Genomic DNA, 18,994 nt, shown 5'->3' on the forward strand with positions numbered 1-18,994 from the left:
ATCCCATGCATCTTACTTAGGGACCAATTTCCATAAAACATATCTTAGTTAATAAACATGGAATTTAGCTTGGAAATGAAATATTTCTCTACACATTTACTAAATTCCCAGTAAGATCTCAGGAATGCACTCTAGGGCCGGGTCTATACTGTCATATAATCCAGTTCAGTGCAGTTGATCTGCATTCTGAATCTGCATTATATGACAGTGTAGATCCATCTTAGATCTGCTGTAAGTAGAATCATACAAGTTCCGTCCAGTCCAACACCCTGCAGTGCAGGAATATCAAAGCAGTCTGTTTAAAAACCTCCAGAAAAGTACTTCACCACACTCTGAAGCCCCCTTCTACACTGTCATCTGATCCCAGATTATCTGCTTTGAACTGGATCATATGCAGTGTTGATTCATATAATCCAGTTCAAAGCAGATAGTCTAGGATCAAATACTGGATTATTTGGCAGTGTAGATCCAGCCTGAGGCAGCATATTCCATCGTTGAACAGCTTTTACTATTAGAAAGTTTTTCTTAATGTGTAGGTGGAATGTCTTTCCTTGCATTGCTCCATTTTCTAGAGCACATCTACAACACTGACCACTAAAGGCCAAACTAGTTGATCAAATGCAGAGCTTGGAGAAGCATGTCTCTTGGACTATAATCCTCAATACCTCCTAGCCCCCATAATAGCATTTCCTGATTATTATTAAATTTACATACTCACTTAACATTATTTAAACAGCAGAAGAACCCTGTTGGCATTAAGATCAGAGAGAGGGATAATCTTTAATTTTGTTCACCAATTTTAGTGAAATACACACACACACACAACACACTACATCATCCTCAATGTTGCTATTTTTCCTTGTATAAAAGTTGTCACTGGGTGGTGCTTTTTTAAAATTAAAAGTTGCCAGCCGTCTTTATGTTTTTTGTAATTACCAAGTTATAATAAATTCCTGGTTCTGGCAGGTGTTAGCCTTTGGATTGTATATCTCTCCTACCTTAAAGCTATCATCTTTCCTGTTACATAACAGCAATAACTGGCTTGTTGCCTTTTAAGGAGAGCCTGTTGAGGTATTTATTAGCCTGAGTTCCAGTCTTCCAAAAAGCAAGGGCGTTGTTCATTTAGTGCTGAAACAGTTGGAAATTGGTGGGAGGGGATATCAGTTTTCCTACTGTGGAACAGATCTTAGATGAATTCTGTATGAGCCGTTCTGGATTATTAAGCAACATTTTAAGGAGTTAAAATTAATTTACAAGCACTTTAAAAAGCTCCAAATAATTGGTTTTCTCCCTTAAGCAAAACGTTTCATAACAGGCACATTAAGAATTAATGTAACTAAACATTTTATAGTTGACAACCACAGGACAACCAGGGTTAAAACATATGTTTGTCGTCAATATTTATGATGGAGATTATGACTCACCTTTGAAACAATTTAGTACTGCTTTTGACCAATAGAAAAGCTGAGGTAAAAGATTCCTCTATCCACATGAGTCCCCTACAACTTCAAGCCATGTTGTATTCTTTCTATAAATTAGGTGCTCTTCTGCTAGAATTGCTAGAATTGTTTTTTCTAAAGATTATCCACATTTGGAGGCTATCCAAAAACATGGATACATCTACGTTTAGCCCCAAATGAACAGATCAGATGAGTCCAAAAGGTAAAAGACCATATATACACCTCTGAGTGAAAGTGTATCTTACTATAAATGCAGAAATAGTAGTCCTGTGTGACTCCACCTGCCCGCAATGATATGTAGTTTAACTGAATTGGATTAAGTCACATTTCTGTGCTTTTCTCTATGCCCTGCCCTATATAATGGGCTGCTAGTAACAGACAGAGAAGAAGCCCAATCCTATTGTGAGTTCCAACCATTCTTCTGGAACAAGAATACTTCTGGAACATGGCCACACAGCCCGAAAGACATACAACAACCCTGTGATCCCGGCCATGAAAGCCTTCGACAACACACCTCAACATTCATCAGTGGGTCAAGTAATTACTGTATTCCAGGAACTAACTGATTGATCAGCTGATGAAAGGTGATCGATTCAATGGGTCTATTGGTCTACTCTAGTTGGGAATCAGATCCAGCATGGTGTGGTGGTTTGAGTGTTGGACTGGACTCTGGGAAACCAAAGTTTAAATCTCTACTCAGCTGTGGAAACCCACTGGATGACCATGGAACAAATCACACTCTCTCTGCCTCAGAGGACGGCAAAAGCAACCCCCTGATTGGTTCACTTTGTGGAAGCAATAGGTCAGAAATGACTTGGAAGCACACAGCAAAAAACAAAGTCGGAACTACCAAGAGCATCCAGGTCTCAATATAATGATATCAGCACTAGGTAAATGAAATGGCATGTTAGTGAATGGAGGGGAGGATTAAACCTAGAAATATGCTTTTTCAGAAGCAGTTCTCTGTGTTTGTAATTAGGTGTAGTTCTACTTTCTATAATGACATCTGGATGACTCCTCTTATTCACAGTTGCATTCAATATAGCTGAATGCACAGTTAGGCTTTCCTAGCATGTGTGCGTATGTCTATCTGGAAGAGGTCAACTACATTAGAATACTTGGAAACACAAAGTTTGATACAGGGCGATTCTACACAGCCATTTAAATAAAATCAGTATGTGGGTTGGAGAGAACCAGTTCAATGCGGAGAGCCTACACAAGCACGGTTGGAGGCTGGAACAGTGATCACAAAGATCTACTGATTGCAGATTGATCTGAATCTAGAAATATTTTTTTCTTATCTCATCTGGCGGGATGAGCTGATGGGCAGCAGCATGTCCTATTGGGATCAGCACTAGAACAGGGCAGGGCACAGTAGCAAAGGGGCAGAAAGTGGATGTTCCCACTGTGATGCCTTGCATAGATGTGGTTTTCTTGGATAGAGGGAAGAGGTGTTTGTTTACTTTCTGGTGAGTTGTGTTTCTGAGTTTTTCAAATGCATCAAAACTAGTCCTATCCTGACAAGCACGCCACATTTTTCTGTCTCAAGTCCAGCTCTGCATGGGATATACAGTGATTGACTACAGCATATTTTATTACTTATTCTGGAATTTAGCATAGTTTTTTAAAAAAAAATACAGTTTCTGGCTGGATGTGTGCTGCTGTGTACATTGGAGGTGTACATTTTGTAGACACCCCAATCTCAAGATTGGCTTCGAACTGTATTTAAATGCCCACAGTCTCTTCACATGTATTCCGAAGTCAATTGCACTGGGTCTCATGTTTCTTTCCCCCAAGATAAATACATATAGGATTGCAGTTTTATTACTGTTGTTTACCACTAACTTTATTTTCTTTCCCTCTCTTTTTTTCTCCCTCCCTCCCTTCCTTCTTAGGTGAGATAACTTGATTTCCAGGAGGTCTTCCTTGCCATAAGAAATCTATATTAACAAAGAACGTGAATTCTGCAAACATTGCCAGGATGAGGAATTCATGGATCATTTCCAGGCATGATTCACCAAATCAGGTTGCTAAAATTGCAAGTCATTAAAGTGATTATTGCTTTGGCTGTGGAGAAAAACAGGACCTTGTGACACGTTTTGTTTACTTACTAGTGTGTTGTCACACTAGTAAGCTATAGGTCTGTCCATTGATCATTCTCAGAACACATAGTTTATACATACCTTAAACTCCCTGATTTTTCTAAAATGGATTTTGTTTAGTGGAGCTGAGAAATCCTTGTGACTGACAATTTACAGAACAGAATCCATTGCAAGATTCTGAGTATCATATAAAATATTGCTTGCATGCTTCAAAACACATGTATAACATGTGAATCATAATAAATATATCTATTCACTGCAATTATTTTATTAGACCAACCAAAAGCAAAAGTGCAGCTATTTGAAATGACAGCCATCTTAAGGTTTTAAAAAAATGCTGTATCTGGATTCCATAAAGACTGCATAGGATAGCACTGGCATTGCTTGGCTGAGCAGCTCTGCACTTTCAAAATACAAAGCCATTAATCCCTTTCTCTGGAGTGTCTTGTCTTGTCTTGTCTCGTCTTGTTTTGCAGGTTCCTGAGATGCAACTCTGGGAATTGCTGAATCTCATCAGCATCAGAATCAGACTGTCCTTTGGGGTGAGGTAGTAGGTTGTATAGTTTTAGGGTTCTGCCCTGCCTGTCACATAACTATACAATCTACTGTCTTTCCTGAAGTGGCTGTGAGAGCAACGCAGGACAAATCTCGCCATAACCGAAATAAAACCTACTGACTATTATTGAGAAGTATTGCATATGTGTACATTAAGACAGAAGACAATTTTCCTGACCTTTTCAAGCTGAATAATAATAATTTAATGATAATTTTCAAGCTGAAACATGCCCATTTTCCTACAAGGAAGCCTCATAGATGGTCATCGAATTTACTTTTATGTAGACATGACTATGCTATCAGTCATATTGCCCTCCTTGAGAAAAGGCCATTCAAGGATGTAGAAATGCAGAAGAATTATGTCCCCTTGCTTTATGGTACATAGTAGGTATAGCTGATAATGTACAGGTGCACAAATTTGAGCTAACTACAACGGGGTTTTTTTTTTTTCTAATAAGCACTTTTGTTTGTATAGTTATTTCACAGGATGTTGAGAAAGTTCCCATGTTCTCCCAAGCAGGAGGACTGCCTGGCCTTTAGAAGTCTACATTAAGGGGCAAATGTGGCTCTGCTTAGAAGCTGCCCTGATCAGCAATTGATGTACAAAAGACAGTCAGTGTAGCAGAGGTTGCAGTTCTGTAGCAGCACAAGATAAGGAAGACCTCACTGTGAAAAAGGAGAGGCTGAGTGTTAATAAAGATGGGTGCCAAAGAGAACTAGGAGGACTTTTGTATGGTTTTCAGGTAATCACACCAGAGAAGTAGAAAGCCTAGCTTAGCTCCTATGATGCCAATGAAACACAGCACAGATACAGCCTAGTGACAGCACCTACCCCTATCTGGTATTGCTGGGCACTTCTCAAACGGTAGACCCCATGTCATTCAGTGGAAGTGGCAGATTGCATCTTCTGCATATTCCTTGTGTAGTGTCATATGCAAGACCTCTGAGTTATGGATGCAAAATCAAATAAAGAGTTGTGTTTAGCTCTGGCAAGGTGAGGTAGTAGGTTGTGTGGTTTCAGGGTAGTCATTTTGCCCCAATCAGGAGATAACTATACAACCTACTGCCTTCCTTGAGGAGCAGCTTTGCAGCGTGCCCAGAATTTTGTAATAAGGTGGTATGCATATAGTGCAAATCTACATTGATTTCATACCATTTTAGTGTCTTTTGCTTCTTCCAAAAGAACACTGGGAATTGTAGGACAGTGACACATTGTTAGATATTGCTTAAACTATTTTGAGCAACCATTGCCTGTACCCAGTAGCACTACAGTTTCCTGGGAAGAAATCACAACTTTTAAACTTTAAAATAAATAGGAATTTAAGATTTTCATTTTCAAGAGAGTACACTTGTATGTGCATATTTTCTGCAACAATTTTCTCTATATATTTCCAAATAGCATGGCTTAAACTAATACTTATTTTATTTCTTTATTTTACCTGTTTTAAATTATTTTTATTTTCAATTTACATATTACATATTTTTGAACAATGAAACAAATTTATATACATGTATATATACATTACAATATTACCTAACAGCTACACAATATTCATATTTGATTATACTTTCCCCTCCCACCTCTCCCATTTTGGTGACTAAAACATATTTTACAAGACCTTATATCAAAAATACAATAAAGTGTGTTTTCTGTGGAAAATTGTCTCATAATTTGAATATAGTAGTGAAATTATTATGAGAATAAACAGCATGGCTTCATTTTTACATTATCTCTGCATAAATTACAACACAATTGGTAATTAATATAATCTTTATGGTATATAAATATTATTAATCAATAGAAGGCTTGTGCTGTAAAATGTGTTTGGTGTTGGTTTTTTCCTCCATCACATAAGTGAGAAATTTTCCTCTTTGCATCACTGCCACAAAAGATCAAATTTAGCACAAGGTGCAAAAAAAGAAAAAAATATCAAGAAACAAAGGAACTGATGATAATAAATAATAATAAAGCTTTATTTATATACCGCTCCATTTCCTCGAGAGGACTCAGGGCGGTTTCCAACATGTGTACCAACAACATTCAGTTGTCAAAAACATACAACAACTTAAACATAGTAAACAAACTGGGAGGGATAGCTAACACTCCAGAAGACAGGAGCAGAATTCAAAATGATCTTGACAGACTAGAGAGATGGGCCGAAACTAACAAAATGAAGTTCAACAGGGACAAATGCAAGATACTTCACTTCGGCAGAAAAAATGGAAATCAAAGATACAGAATGGGGGACACCTGGCTTGACAGCAGTGTGTGCTAAAAAGACCTTGGAGTCCTCATGGACAACAAGTTAAACATGAGCCAACAATGTGATGCGGCAGCTAAAAAAGCCAATGGGATTCTGGCCTGCATAAATAGGGGAATAGCGTCTAGATCCAGGGAAGTCATTCTACCCCTCTATTCTGCCTTGGTCAGACCACACCTGGAATACTGTATCCAATTTTGGGCACCGCAGTTGAAGGGAGATGTTGACAAGCTGGAAAGCGTCCAGAGGAGGGCGACTAAAATGATTAAGGGTCTGGAGAACAAGCCCTATGAGGAGCGGCTTAAAGAGCTGGGCATGTTTAGCCTGCAGAAGAGAAGGCTGAGAGGAGACATGATAGCCATGTACAAATACGTGAAGGGAAGTCATAGGGAGGAGGGAGCAAGTTTATTTTCTGCTGCCCTGCAGACTAGGACACGGAACAATGACTTCAAACTACAGGAAAGGAGATTCCACCTGAACATCAGGAAGAACTTCCTCACTGTGAGAGCTGTTCGACAGTGGAACTCTCTGCCCCGGACTGTGGTGGAGGCTCCTTCTTTGGAGGCTTTTAAGCAAAGGCTGGATGGCCATCTGTTGGGGGTGCTTTGAATGCGATTTCCTGCTTCTTAGCGGGGGGGGGGGGGGGGGGGTTGGACTAGATGGCCTATGAGGTCTCTTCCAACTCTACTATTCTATGATTCTATGAGTCTATGAACATTGATGCATTTAAAAATCTTGCCACTATTCTTACTGTTCATTATACGTAGATTATTAAATATGGTTTTCTCTGGGGGAGCAGATGGTGACTACTGGATGGCATATGTTCTGTATCAGAAACTAGAGCCGATGTGGTTTATCCAATGCAATTTTCTGAATCAGCACCCCAAATAACCAAATCAAATGTAAAATTGACCAAAAACTTATTCATAACCCTTTTGGTACTAATGTTGGAGTGTGGTCCCTGGTCAAAGTGACCCCTGGTCCAGGTGGTCCCTGGTCAAAAAAAGATTGGGAACCATTGATCTAGTAGAACTCGCTCCTTATTTCCAGGACCCAGTGGGTACATTAGATGGATGCAATTCATGATCAGGCCAGGCAAATGCTAATGGGCCAACAGAGAGGGTGCAATAATTAACAAATCTGAAATACATTCAGCTTAATGGGTTTCACACTACACAGCCTTGAATGCTGGGAAATGGAAGTGCCTGCTGGTCCTACCATCCTGTCAGTCTTTACCATATCATTTCACACTTCAGCCCCCTGCCAGGCAAGCTAAACATTCTAACAAGCAAGTGCCCAATGAACAACCCTCACTTCAATTCCATTTATCCCAGTCATCCAGGAGCCTTTAGTAAAACCAATGTAGTTTCCCTCTGTACTTCTAATTCCACAGCATTCAGCTGAAATTATCACAGCTGGAATTTAAATTCCTAGAAGCATTCAAATAGCAGCAAGTAAAACCAGCAGCAACTGAAAGAAGAAACACATTAAGGACATGGCACATCAGCAGGAGAATACGTAGCATTTCAAAGTATTCCTTTACAGCAGAAATCTCTTATTTGCATTATGGTGCATTATTAATTGTAATTGAAATTATTAATCTATGAGAAAAGCACCTGTAAAAGCTTTTTCACTTTTGCTGACCGAAAGGTCGGTGGTTCGAGTTTGGGGAGCAGGGTGAGCTCCTTCTGTTAGCCCCAGCTAACAGACCTAGTCGTTCGAAAACATGCAAATGTGAGTAGATCAATAAGTAGCACTCCAGTGGGAAGGTAACAGTGTTCCATGCAGTCATGCCTGTCACATGATCTTGGAGGTGTCTACAGATAACGCTGGCTCTTCAGCTTAAAAATGGAGATGAGCACCAACCCCCAGAGTTGGACACGACTAGAGTTAATGTCAGGGGAAAACCTTTAACTCATATACCGGATCAGCATCGATAGTAGCTACACTAGCAGCCCCGAGCTGGCATGGAAAGCTACACCATCTGCCCACGAAGTGGCCCACTGGCTCTGGAAGCTGTATGGGCGAGTGACACTGAAGTGGAGACCAGAGATGAGAGAGGAAGAATTGCTTCCCCCTCTAATTTTGGCGGACTAAATGTAATCATTCCAGGCACTGAGGAGACTTCAGTGCAATTTTGGTGCTTAGGAAGCACTGCTAAAATAACGAGGGAGACAAGGCTGGTGCCATCTCCTTCCCCAAGGTTGCTGTATAACCAACTATGCCACTTCCTGGGCCCAAAATCGCTAGATAATATGGAATTTGGGAACCTGGGTAAAGGTCTCATATAATTGATTTGGTGCTCCTGTGCAATAAATGACATGCAAGGTAGAAATGAGGTATATTAATCAAAGTGGCACTGTTCTGGACTCTACTGACTCAAATACAGGTTGAGCATCCTTTACCTGAAGTTTCGAAGTCCAAAGCATTCCAAATCCTCAAATTGTTCACATGGGTGGCTGAATTAGTGACACTTTTGCTTTGTTTCATGCACAAAATTATTTAAAATGTGTATACAATTATCTTTGGGCTATGTGTATATGGTGTATATGAAATTGCAATGAATTCTAAAATAATACTAATAATCCCAAACACTTCTGGTCCAAAGCATTTTGGATAAGACATCCTCAACCTGGAGTAGGGGACAGGTCTATTTCTGGATGATTTCTCTTAACCTGTGGTCATTTTTATCAGTGCTACCTCTGCAAAAGGTATCTCCTTTTCTTGTAGCTAACTTTGTTTCTCTTCTGTTGTTATTTCTCACTGCTTCATGCAGTTTCACCTCCCATTGTACAGGTCTTGTTTTTATTATCTATCATCATCATCATTATTATCAAGTACAAGAGGTTTTGGACCTCAATATGGAGATTGGAGTTTTTGGAAAAGGCATTTGACTGTGTAATTTTTTTTTGCAATATTAATTACAGATAGTTCTAGTTTGAGTAGTTTATGACTTTTGTCAAACACAATGGCTGTAATACTATATGGTCTTTACACATACAGTGAATTCTAGCTCACCACCGCGACATCTTCATTTACCAGGTGGCAGCCACTGCAATTGATGGGCATCTTCCCCTGTTTGTCAGAAAGAAGCATCCCCCCCTATTCATCAGTGATCCCATTACAACAGACATAAACAGGGACCCTGTTGCCATTTCCCCTTGCATCAGAGATCACTTGTGTGAGTGGGGTGGGAATGGCAGTCAGCTCCTTCCTGAGTCATTACCCTGTCAATCCATAGCAGCTGCTTCTCAGTAAGTGTTGATTAGTGAATACGTAAGTGACAAGTGCGCAACTCCAGGTTATGCATCTGTAATGGCCATGCATAATTCCAATCCAGCTTTCTGTATTCAGATTTGTTCTCTATATTGTCACTGTCCACTTTTAATCATATAACAGTCATGACCAGTGTGCCAAACAATGTATATTTCTTAGCAAAGCCATTTAAACTTACATTTTGCAATCAGCCATTTGTTGTGACTCGGCCTCAGAGTGACTCTGATGAGGATTTTGGGATATAGGTTCAAGGTGAAGGCTTTCCTACAGGAGGATGCTGATATTTCACATGTGCAAGAAGCAGGAAGAGAGAGCAGCTCCCAGCCTGATAACACTAATGAGCAGTTTGGCCTTGACGACGATACAGCATCTCTGAACCGGGCCAGCCACTTGAAAAATAGGGAGGTTCCAGAAGTCTTAGAATAGCAAATAAGAGAGAGGTCAAAGGGCAAAGGAATGCCTTCATGTTATGCTATTAAAACAGTCTACTGAGAGAGGAATCTTTGTCAAAGCAGTCTCTTTGAATCAGGAAGCAAGTTCTGCTTTCCTGGGTTGTCTTGTAGCCTTGATGTATTCTCACTCATGGGACTTTGTCATGTACTGAAAGGATTTTGCTTCATGCCAAGTGTTTCTTTGGATTATTTCTTACAGCCTTGTTTTGCAACTATCTTTTAGAACTGAACTTTTGCCTTTTAAGAACTATCCTTTTCCTTATTTCCAATAAACTACAAAAGACTATAACCTGTGTACTGCCTGGTGTATTTTAGCAAGGTGAAGCTAACCTGAGGTGCGACACCATTTTTCATCAACAGTGAGCTACCCCATTCACGGCGCGAGGGCCTCTCAAGAAACAATCTAATTTAATCCATGTGTAATGCTTATATACATGCCCACATGTGAGGCCGCCTTCCCTTAGGGAAACTAAACAACAACAACAATAATAATAATTTTATTTTTATACCCCGCCCCATCTCCTCGAGGGGACTTGGGGCAGCTTACATGAGGCCAAGCCCAGGCAAAACAGACAATATAGAAACAACAATAAAACAAATCAATCAACAATAAAGCAAGTCATAAAACAAATGAGGTCACATAAAACAAACATGCTAATAAAATGTTCAATATGTTCAATCTTCCATCCTCATATATTAGGTTATATCAGAGAAATCCCAAAAGGTGCATTAGAGCAATAACTTTATTAGAGCAACTCAAAAAATAAAATATGAACAAGCTTTAGATCTTCAGATGTCTTTATTGGGAAGGGTGTGACAAAAGGTGAAGTGGTATGTGTGAATTGATGCTGAAGACACGACATCTATAGTGACAGTTAGCAGATGCAGAATGAGGTTGCAGGTATTGACTGTGCCAGATAAGGTGGCATTTTCAAATTGGGCCTACCTGCAGGGAGGGTTTTGTGTTAAGGAGCATTTTTTTAAATGAACTATTTGGTTGGCTTTTGAATTTGTAGTCCAAAATGCTTCTCCATTCTGCATAATGTTTAGAACAGCTATAACTGTAATATCCTTATATGAATCCAAGTGGGAAAAATGTTGAATGCAAAAAACACCTCCCACTAAGTAAGTGTTTGAAGAGTAGAGAATCCCCTGATGCAAAACCTGGAGTTAGGAGTGTACAGTAAGATGGCCTTGTTTGCTAATGACACTAAATTATTCAAGTTGGTGAGAACCAAAAAGAAATGGGAAAAGTTCTGAACTGAAGCATTACTTTCTAAGTAGAAAGGATCTTGGGGGCATGATTGATATCCCTATGAAAATATCTATGCCGTGAATCACTTGCATTAAAAATACAGAAATTCCTTTTAAAAGAAATACCTCCTCCCTATACATCTTAAATAGCAACTTAGCAGCAGCAGGCCACACATAACAGACCTGCACAACCTGCACAAACCTCAAGGTGTTTTGGACTCCCAACTCCCAGAAGCCCTTGCCAGCTTGTCCAGTGGTCAGGAGCTGATGTCCAAAACACTTGGAGAGCCACAGATTGTGCAGGCCTGGCATGTTCGTGACTCTCCCATTATCTGGGCAACACAGCTGAGGAATATCGTCTCCCCTCCAGGTAAACAAAGGAAATCCCACCCAAGGATTCCCCCAGGCAGAAATCAGCCAGGCTTTGAAGCTGCAAGTCTTTTCAATGCTAATCAAGATGATTAATTGCAACATTCACACTTGCCTCCAGCAGGCAAGAGTTCTTTCTCCCACCCTGGATCTTCCACAGATATATAAACCTCACTTGCTTAGTTTCCAACAAACCTCACAACCTCTGAGGATGCCTGCCATAGATGTGGACAAAACGTCAGGAGAGAATGCTTTTGGAACATGGCCATACAGCCCGAAAAACTCACAACAACTCAGTTAATTATGCATTGGGTTGAGTTAAATGACATTTATTGGAATCGGCAGCACTTCAAGATTCTTCCACGTGACGAATGTGCCATATACACCATGCTGTATATCTAATTACACTTGTGCTATAAAGCTTGTAACTCACCAAGCAAAATTCCAACTTACCAGTTGTGACTATGCAAGGGTTTGATACAACTCTATTTGCCTGACATTGCAAGGGAATAGGCCAAAATACATGGCTGGTGCACTTTATGCTCTCATTTCAGAAAGGTACTCACAGTAATTGATTGCAATGAAAACAATCCACTAGGTTGGCATAGTTTGAGCACAAAGAGTCTTGTGCCACCCTAAACACTAACCAAGGGGCCTCTGGTGGCACAGTGTGTTAAAGCGCTGAGCTGCTGAACTTGCGGACCAAAAGGTCCCAGGTTCAAATCCCGGGAGCAGAATGTGCGCCCGCTGTTAGCCCCAGCTCCTGCCAACCTAGCTGTTCGAAAACATGCAAATGTGAGTAGATCAATAGGTACCGCTCCAGCAGGAAGGTAACGGCGCTCCATGCAGTCATGCCGGCCACATGACCTTGGAGGTGTCTATGGACAACGCCGGCTCTTTGGCTTAGAAATTGAGATGAACACCAACCCCCAGAGTCGGTCACGACTGGACTTAATGTCAGGGGAAACCTTTACCTACCTTAAACACTAACCAATTGAATTATTACAGCATAGGGTGTAGACATCATCCATTTCATTGAATGCATCTGATGAAGTACATAATATTCACAAATGTTTATGATGTAATTAAACTAGTCTTCAATCTGCCATAACTCTTTTTATCTGTGTTCAATTCATGAAAACCTTAGGGTGTTGGTTGTCTCTTTCCCCAGTAATTTTATTCTTGTGCATTTAGCAGCAGATCATCACAACTAAATGAGGCTGGGTAACTTTCCCAGCCACTTTATCCGCATGCAAAGAATGTGTTTGCCCACTAAATTTCTGCATGTCAGACTCCTGCTGTTACAGAAAGGGGGGGGGGGGGGGGTAACAGAACCAAATGCAGAATTAGAGCAATTACAAAACAGCCCACTTGACATGGGAGTAGAGACATCTACTGGTTGATCTAGGGAAGGTGTTTTATGTAATAGGACAACAGCCTCTGAGATGTGAAAATACACAACATCCTCTGAGGATGCCTGCCACAGATGTGGGTGAAAGGTCAGGAGAGAATGCTTCTGGAACATGGTCATATAGCCCAGAAAACTCACAGCAACCTATTATAGAGATCTATGTATAGGTGGGCACACATCATCTGTGTATTACCTTCAGAATTATTTTATAATTTTGTTACTCGGTGTTCAATACTTGATGTTTCCAAAGTGCCGTTAGAAAAAGAAAGTTTATACAGATTGAGTATCCTTTATCTGAAATGCTTGGGACCTGAAGAGTTTTGGATTTTGGTTTTTTGGTTTGGTTTTTCTGAGATGGGGGTGGGGTAGAATACCAGTACGGTAGAGTCTCACTTATCCAAGCTAAACAGGCCGGCAGAAGCTTGGATAAGCGAATATCCTGGATAATAAGGAGGAATTAAGGAAAAGCCTATTAAACATCAAATTAGGTTATGATTTTACAAATTAAGCACCAAAACATCATGTTATACAATAAATTTGACAGAAAAAGTAGTTCAATATGCAGTAATGTTATGTTGTAATTACTGTATTTACTAATTTAGCACCAAAGTATCATGATATACTGAAAACATTGACTACAAAAATGGCTTGGATAATCCAGAAGCTTGAATAAGTGAGGCTTGGATAAGTGAGACTCTACTGTATTTCTATATATCTGCATAATGAGGTGTCTTGGAGATGGGAGCCATGTCTAAATATGAAATAAACTTATGTTTCATACACTTATATACTTTATACACTAAAGGCACATTATACTGTGGAATTAATGCAGCTTGCCACCACTTTAACAATCATGACTCAATGCTATGGAATTCTGAGAGTTGTAGTTTTCCAGTGACTTTAGCTTTCTCTTCCAAATAGTGTTGGTCCATCAGTCAACTACAACTCCCAGGATTCCATAGCATTGAGCTATGGCAGTTAAAGTGATCTCAAACTGAATTCATTCTACAGCGTAGATCAATGGTTCCCAACCTGTGGTCCATGAACCACCAGTGGTCCCCAAGAACTAAAATATGGTCAGTGGCCTCACCATTACTACACTGTTGCAACGAGAACGACTGGTCTCGCAAAACCCTCTTATAGTGCCAAAACAACAGGGATGTCGGGAGGGGAGAGGCTGACTACCCACAAAAGGTACGACAAGCTTCCTGACTGCTGCTTCTCCTCTTCCTCCTTCCCCTTGAGTAGAGCCATTCCATGATGCACCTGAAAGCCTGGGGCACCTTGGTGTCTTTGTTTTTTGGCCTGTTCCTGGGGTTATTTGGGGTGCTGATTCAGAAAATTGCATTGGATAGACCACATCAGCTCTAGATTATTAAATATGGTTTTCTGTGGACGAGCAGATGGTGACTACTGGATGGCATATGTTCTGTATTAGAAACTAGAGATAATGTGGTCTATCCAATGCAATTTTCTCAATCAGCACCCCAAATGACCAAAGCAAATCTAAAGTTGACCAAAAACTGATTTGAAAGCCTTTTGGTACTAGTGTTGGTGTGTGGCCCCTGGTCAAAGTAGTCCCTGGTAAAAAAAAAAAAGGTTGGGAACCACTGCTGTAGATACATCCATAGTCTGGTAATTTAATTTAATAAAAACTTAATAACAAATAACAATGTAGACTGTTTGTGTACACTGAATGGTCAGAAAAACACTGAATGATCAGAAAAAGGTGTTGCCATTTTAGCCACCCATGTGGACAATTTTAGATTTTGGAATATTTCAGAATTCTGGAGAAGGGATGCTCAGCCTGTATTTTTCACACAACAAAATGTTCTGTTTAAAGCAATGTCATAAACATTGGGAATCACGGGAATAAGCATCAGTATCGAGTCCCAGTGGCGAAGTGTGTTAAAGCACTGAGCTGCTGAACTTGCAGACTGAAAGGTCCCATATTCAAACCCCAGGAGCGGCGTGAGCAGCCGCTGTTAGCTCCAGCTTCTGCCAACATAGCAGTTCGAAAACATGCCAATGTGAGTAGATCAATAGGTACCGCTCCGGCGGGAAGGTAACGGCGCTCCATGCAGTCATGCCGGCCACATGACCTTGGAGGTGTCTACGACTCTTTGACTTAGAAATGGAGATGAGCACCAACCACCAGAGTCAGACATGACTGGACTTAACGTCAGGGGAAACCTTTACCTTTACCTTATCATAACCAAAGAAAATCTATATATATAAAAGGGTAATTAAATTTCGGCCTAGGACAAAACAACAAAACTACACATCCCAGAAACACTAAACTTGGCAGCACAACCCCTCATCCATGCCTCTGCGTTCATACAACAAAAAGAAAAGAAAAATTAAGTCCTAATTAGAGGGAGGGGAATAATTGTTTTTATCCAATTGCTGCCAGTTAGAAGGCTAAGCTCTGCCCACTTGGTCTCCTAGCAACCCACTCAGCCCAGGAGACAGGCAGAGTTAGGCCTCACTTAGGCCTCTTCCACACTGCCTATAAAATACAGATTATCTGATTTGAACTGGATCATATGGCAGTGTAGACTCAAGGCCCTTCCACACAGCTATATAACCCATTTATAATGGACTTCATGTCAGGGGAAAACCTTTACCCTTTACCTTAACTACCACCAATTCCTCAATACTTTATTTCCCATACCACTATACTTCGCCACAGCAACGCGTGGCCGGGCACAGCTAGTAGTTTATATGTTAAACAAAGAAATAAACAAAACACAGACTTATCTGATACATATTTCTTTTTGGACAGGGAATTCTGACAAAAGAATTCCACAACTAACAAGAGTTTACATTTTATTTGACTCTCCTGATAGGATGGGCCTGCATCTCCCAGCATTCATCACTATTTGTGATGTTGGCTAAAGCTACTGGAAGTTAATTATATTAATTATTATTATGGTTTGCCATTTGGTGACTCCTACAGCATTGAGAAGTTGGTCGTTTGAGGACTTGCTCTGGCAATATTTCTTGTAGTTACCAAAAAGCTTATTTCCTGTGGAACTGAAGGTTATTGGACACACTTAAGAATCCAGACTTTTGGACTGTTCATTCCAAAGTGGAGTCAAAAGCAGATAATAATTGGTGGGTAGATTAACTAGAAGTAATCCTGCTATGCAGCTGTAAATAGAAAAGAAGCAGAGGGGGGAGTCACACGCAAAGAAAGTACTAACGTGTGTATTATTATAGATGGACATGTTTCAACCCCATCAAGCATGGAGATATTAGACTACTTTACAGACATCTGGAAAGCCTTCCTACAAAGATTTGAATCCTCCCTGGCATTAGCAGGATCAGGAAATAAAAGTGATTAAATCCTTCATTTTTCTTCATGTGGATATTTATAGATATGCGTAATAACTCTCCACTTGCTGAAAGAATACAAAACTCAGCGACTCACTGCATGGCCCGTTTTGTGGGTCAGAACAAGCAGCAGAGTTCGGGCAGTCTTTCTAGCATGGCAGATCAGCAACTCCTTCCCAGGGGCCCCAGAAAGGAAACACGAGCCACTTGCCAACTAGTTTAACGTGCATGTGCTAGTAGAGGATATGGAGGTGATAAAGTTTGATGTTTCATTTAGGAACAGATTCTTGTAAAACAAGAAGGTACAATGGAACTTTAAAAAAAATCTTCCAGAGATTGAGAGTTTATCACATTCCCAGGCACATAGTCCACTGTCAAATCAGGAATTTCTAATGTTTAAGTGGAATCTCTTTTCGTGTAGCCACCTTCTGTGGCAGTTGACATAGATCCTACATCTATAGCCATGTCTCTTTGATAACATAAGGAGTTCCCTCACGGGACTCGAGGTATGTGGAGTGGAATTGGCCATCCCAGGCTTTGAGGCTAATGCCTAGCCTGAAACCCCTGGTGGGAGGGAATCATGTGGGAGCATCTGGATCCTTTCTGTCATCCCAAAATTTCCAGAGAGGGCCAGAGGTTCATCAATCAACAGGCCTGAATGCAGAGCCACACCGGTACCAACACTATATAGAGCTATTATGGTCAGTCTCTTCCAATCATATTGTAAGTAATAGGTGTTTATTTGCCAAAGTGGAACTTGCTCCTGAACAACTGTGAGAGCTGGATTGTGTGGGAGCCTGCTTATATTTTTATTGGAAATATTTTCTCTGCCTTTTCCTTACATAAGGGTTGTGGTGGCACAGCAGGTTAAACCACTAAGCTGCAAAACTTGCTGACCAGAAAGTCAACAGTTAGAATCCACGGGATGTGGTGAGCTCCCATTGTTAGCCCCAGCTTCTGCCAATCTAGCAGTTCAAAAACATGCAAATATAAGTAGATCAATAGGTACCACTCCAGCGGGAAGGTAATAGCACTCTATGTAGTTGTGCCGGCCACATAACCTTGGAGGTGTCTATGGACAACGCCTGCTCTTCGGCTTAGAAATGGAGATGAGCACCACCACCCCAGAGTCGGACATGACTAGACTTAATGTCAAGGGGAAACCTTTACCTTTACTATTCCTTACATAGTTCAAAGCAGCTTCATATATAGGCTTAAAGCCTATTATTCTGTCCCAACTAGAGCAGGACTATTTAATCAGTAGATTTTGTACTACTGGTAAAAACTGCAAGCATCAAATTGCATTCAAAATGGCAAAAGATACCCATAAAGAAGAAAAGCTAAGAGATGTTCTACCCAGACTGAATTAACTGAGTACAGTAGAGTCTCACTTATCCAACACTCACTTATCCAACGTTCTGGATTATCCAACGCATTTTTGTAGTCAATGTTTTCAATATTTCATGATATTTTGGTGCTAAATTCGTAAATACAGTAATTACTACATAGCATTAATGTGTAATGAACTACTTTTTCTGTCAAATTTGTTGTATAACATGATGTTTTGGTGCTTAATTTGTAAAATCATAACCTATTTTGATGTTTAACAGGCTTTTTCTTAATCTCTCTTTATTATCCAACATATTCACTTATCCAACATTCTGCCGGCCCGTTTATGTTGGATAAGTGAGACTCTACTGTATATACTTTTGCACTCTGAAATGAGTCTGTAGCAATGGAAATGTTCTGAGAACAAAAGGGAAACTGGAAGTAGAAGAGAAAACCTTGGACAATATATTATTAATCAGGATTATCACTAGCAAAAGATATTTGGATGGTAAGTATTAATATAATTTTGATAAGAATGAGTAAGAATGACTTTGCACTCTACCCTTCCCTTGGGTCTGCACAAGACCCAGTCTTGTGCAGACATAACGCAGAGATTCTCAAAGCCATATTTTGTATTTTGTGTTTGGTAGCTAGCAATTCTGATTAAGGAGTAAACACACCAATGGCTAAAGAAACAAATGAAGGCTTATTACCAAGAATTTATTGATGAGAATCAGAGCCGGCCCTAGGTATTTTTCAAGTGTAGGCGAACAGAATTTTGGCGCCCCCCCCCCCCAAAACCAATCACTGAAAAATAAAAGCGTTGGATAAGCGAAAATGTTGGATAATAAGGAGGGATTAAGGAAAAACCTATTAAACATCAAATTACATTAAGATTTTACAAATTACGCACCAAAACATCATGTTTTACAACAAATCAACAGAAAAAGCAGTCTCGACTGCGCCCCCGTATGTTTTGCGCCCGAAGCAACCGCTTAATTCACCTCATTGTTGGACCAGTTCTGATGAGAATTTAAGGATCCTGAACTAATACAGTTAAGCTAGTTTTGCTTTTAGAAAAACTAAGAGGATAAAGAAGAGAGAGGTAAAAAGATCCATAAGAGTATCAATTCACATCTCAGAGAGGTTAGGTTGGATGAAAAAAGAGGCATGGAGAGTTTAGGTCACT

The 18,994-nt window shown here is 40.2% G+C and overlaps 2 long non-coding RNA genes and 2 other non-coding genes across 10 annotated transcripts in view; 3 read left to right on the top strand and 1 right to left on the bottom strand.

Annotated features, from left to right (window-relative positions):
• LOC103278942 (uncharacterized) overlaps window positions 1–10,395 on the top strand; it is a 104,300-nt gene extending 93,905 nt beyond the window's left edge. For all 7 annotated transcript variants that reach the window (XR_010007005.1, XR_010007004.1, XR_010007006.1 and 4 more), the window contains one exon: window positions 3,356–10,395. This is a non-coding gene — a long non-coding RNA (uncharacterized LOC103278942). The remainder of the gene's footprint in view (window positions 1–3,355) is intronic.
• LOC134299760 (uncharacterized) overlaps window positions 1–18,994 on the bottom strand; it is a 55,005-nt gene that overhangs the window by 21,028 nt on the left and 14,983 nt on the right. The window lies entirely within an intron of this gene.
• On the top strand, window positions 4,103–4,178 carry mirlet7a-3 (microRNA let-7a-3). The gene has a single exon (NR_163037.1). It is a non-coding gene; the product is annotated as a microRNA let-7a-3 (primary transcript).
• mirlet7b (microRNA let-7b) lies at window positions 5,099–5,193 on the top strand. Its single transcript, NR_129813.1, has one exon. It is a non-coding gene; the product is annotated as a microRNA let-7b (primary transcript).

Source organism: Anolis carolinensis, chromosome 5 (assembly GCF_035594765.1).
Source record: "Anolis carolinensis isolate JA03-04 chromosome 5, rAnoCar3.1.pri, whole genome shotgun sequence".
In the NCBI taxonomy this organism is placed as follows: domain Eukaryota; kingdom Metazoa; phylum Chordata; class Lepidosauria; order Squamata; family Dactyloidae; genus Anolis; species Anolis carolinensis.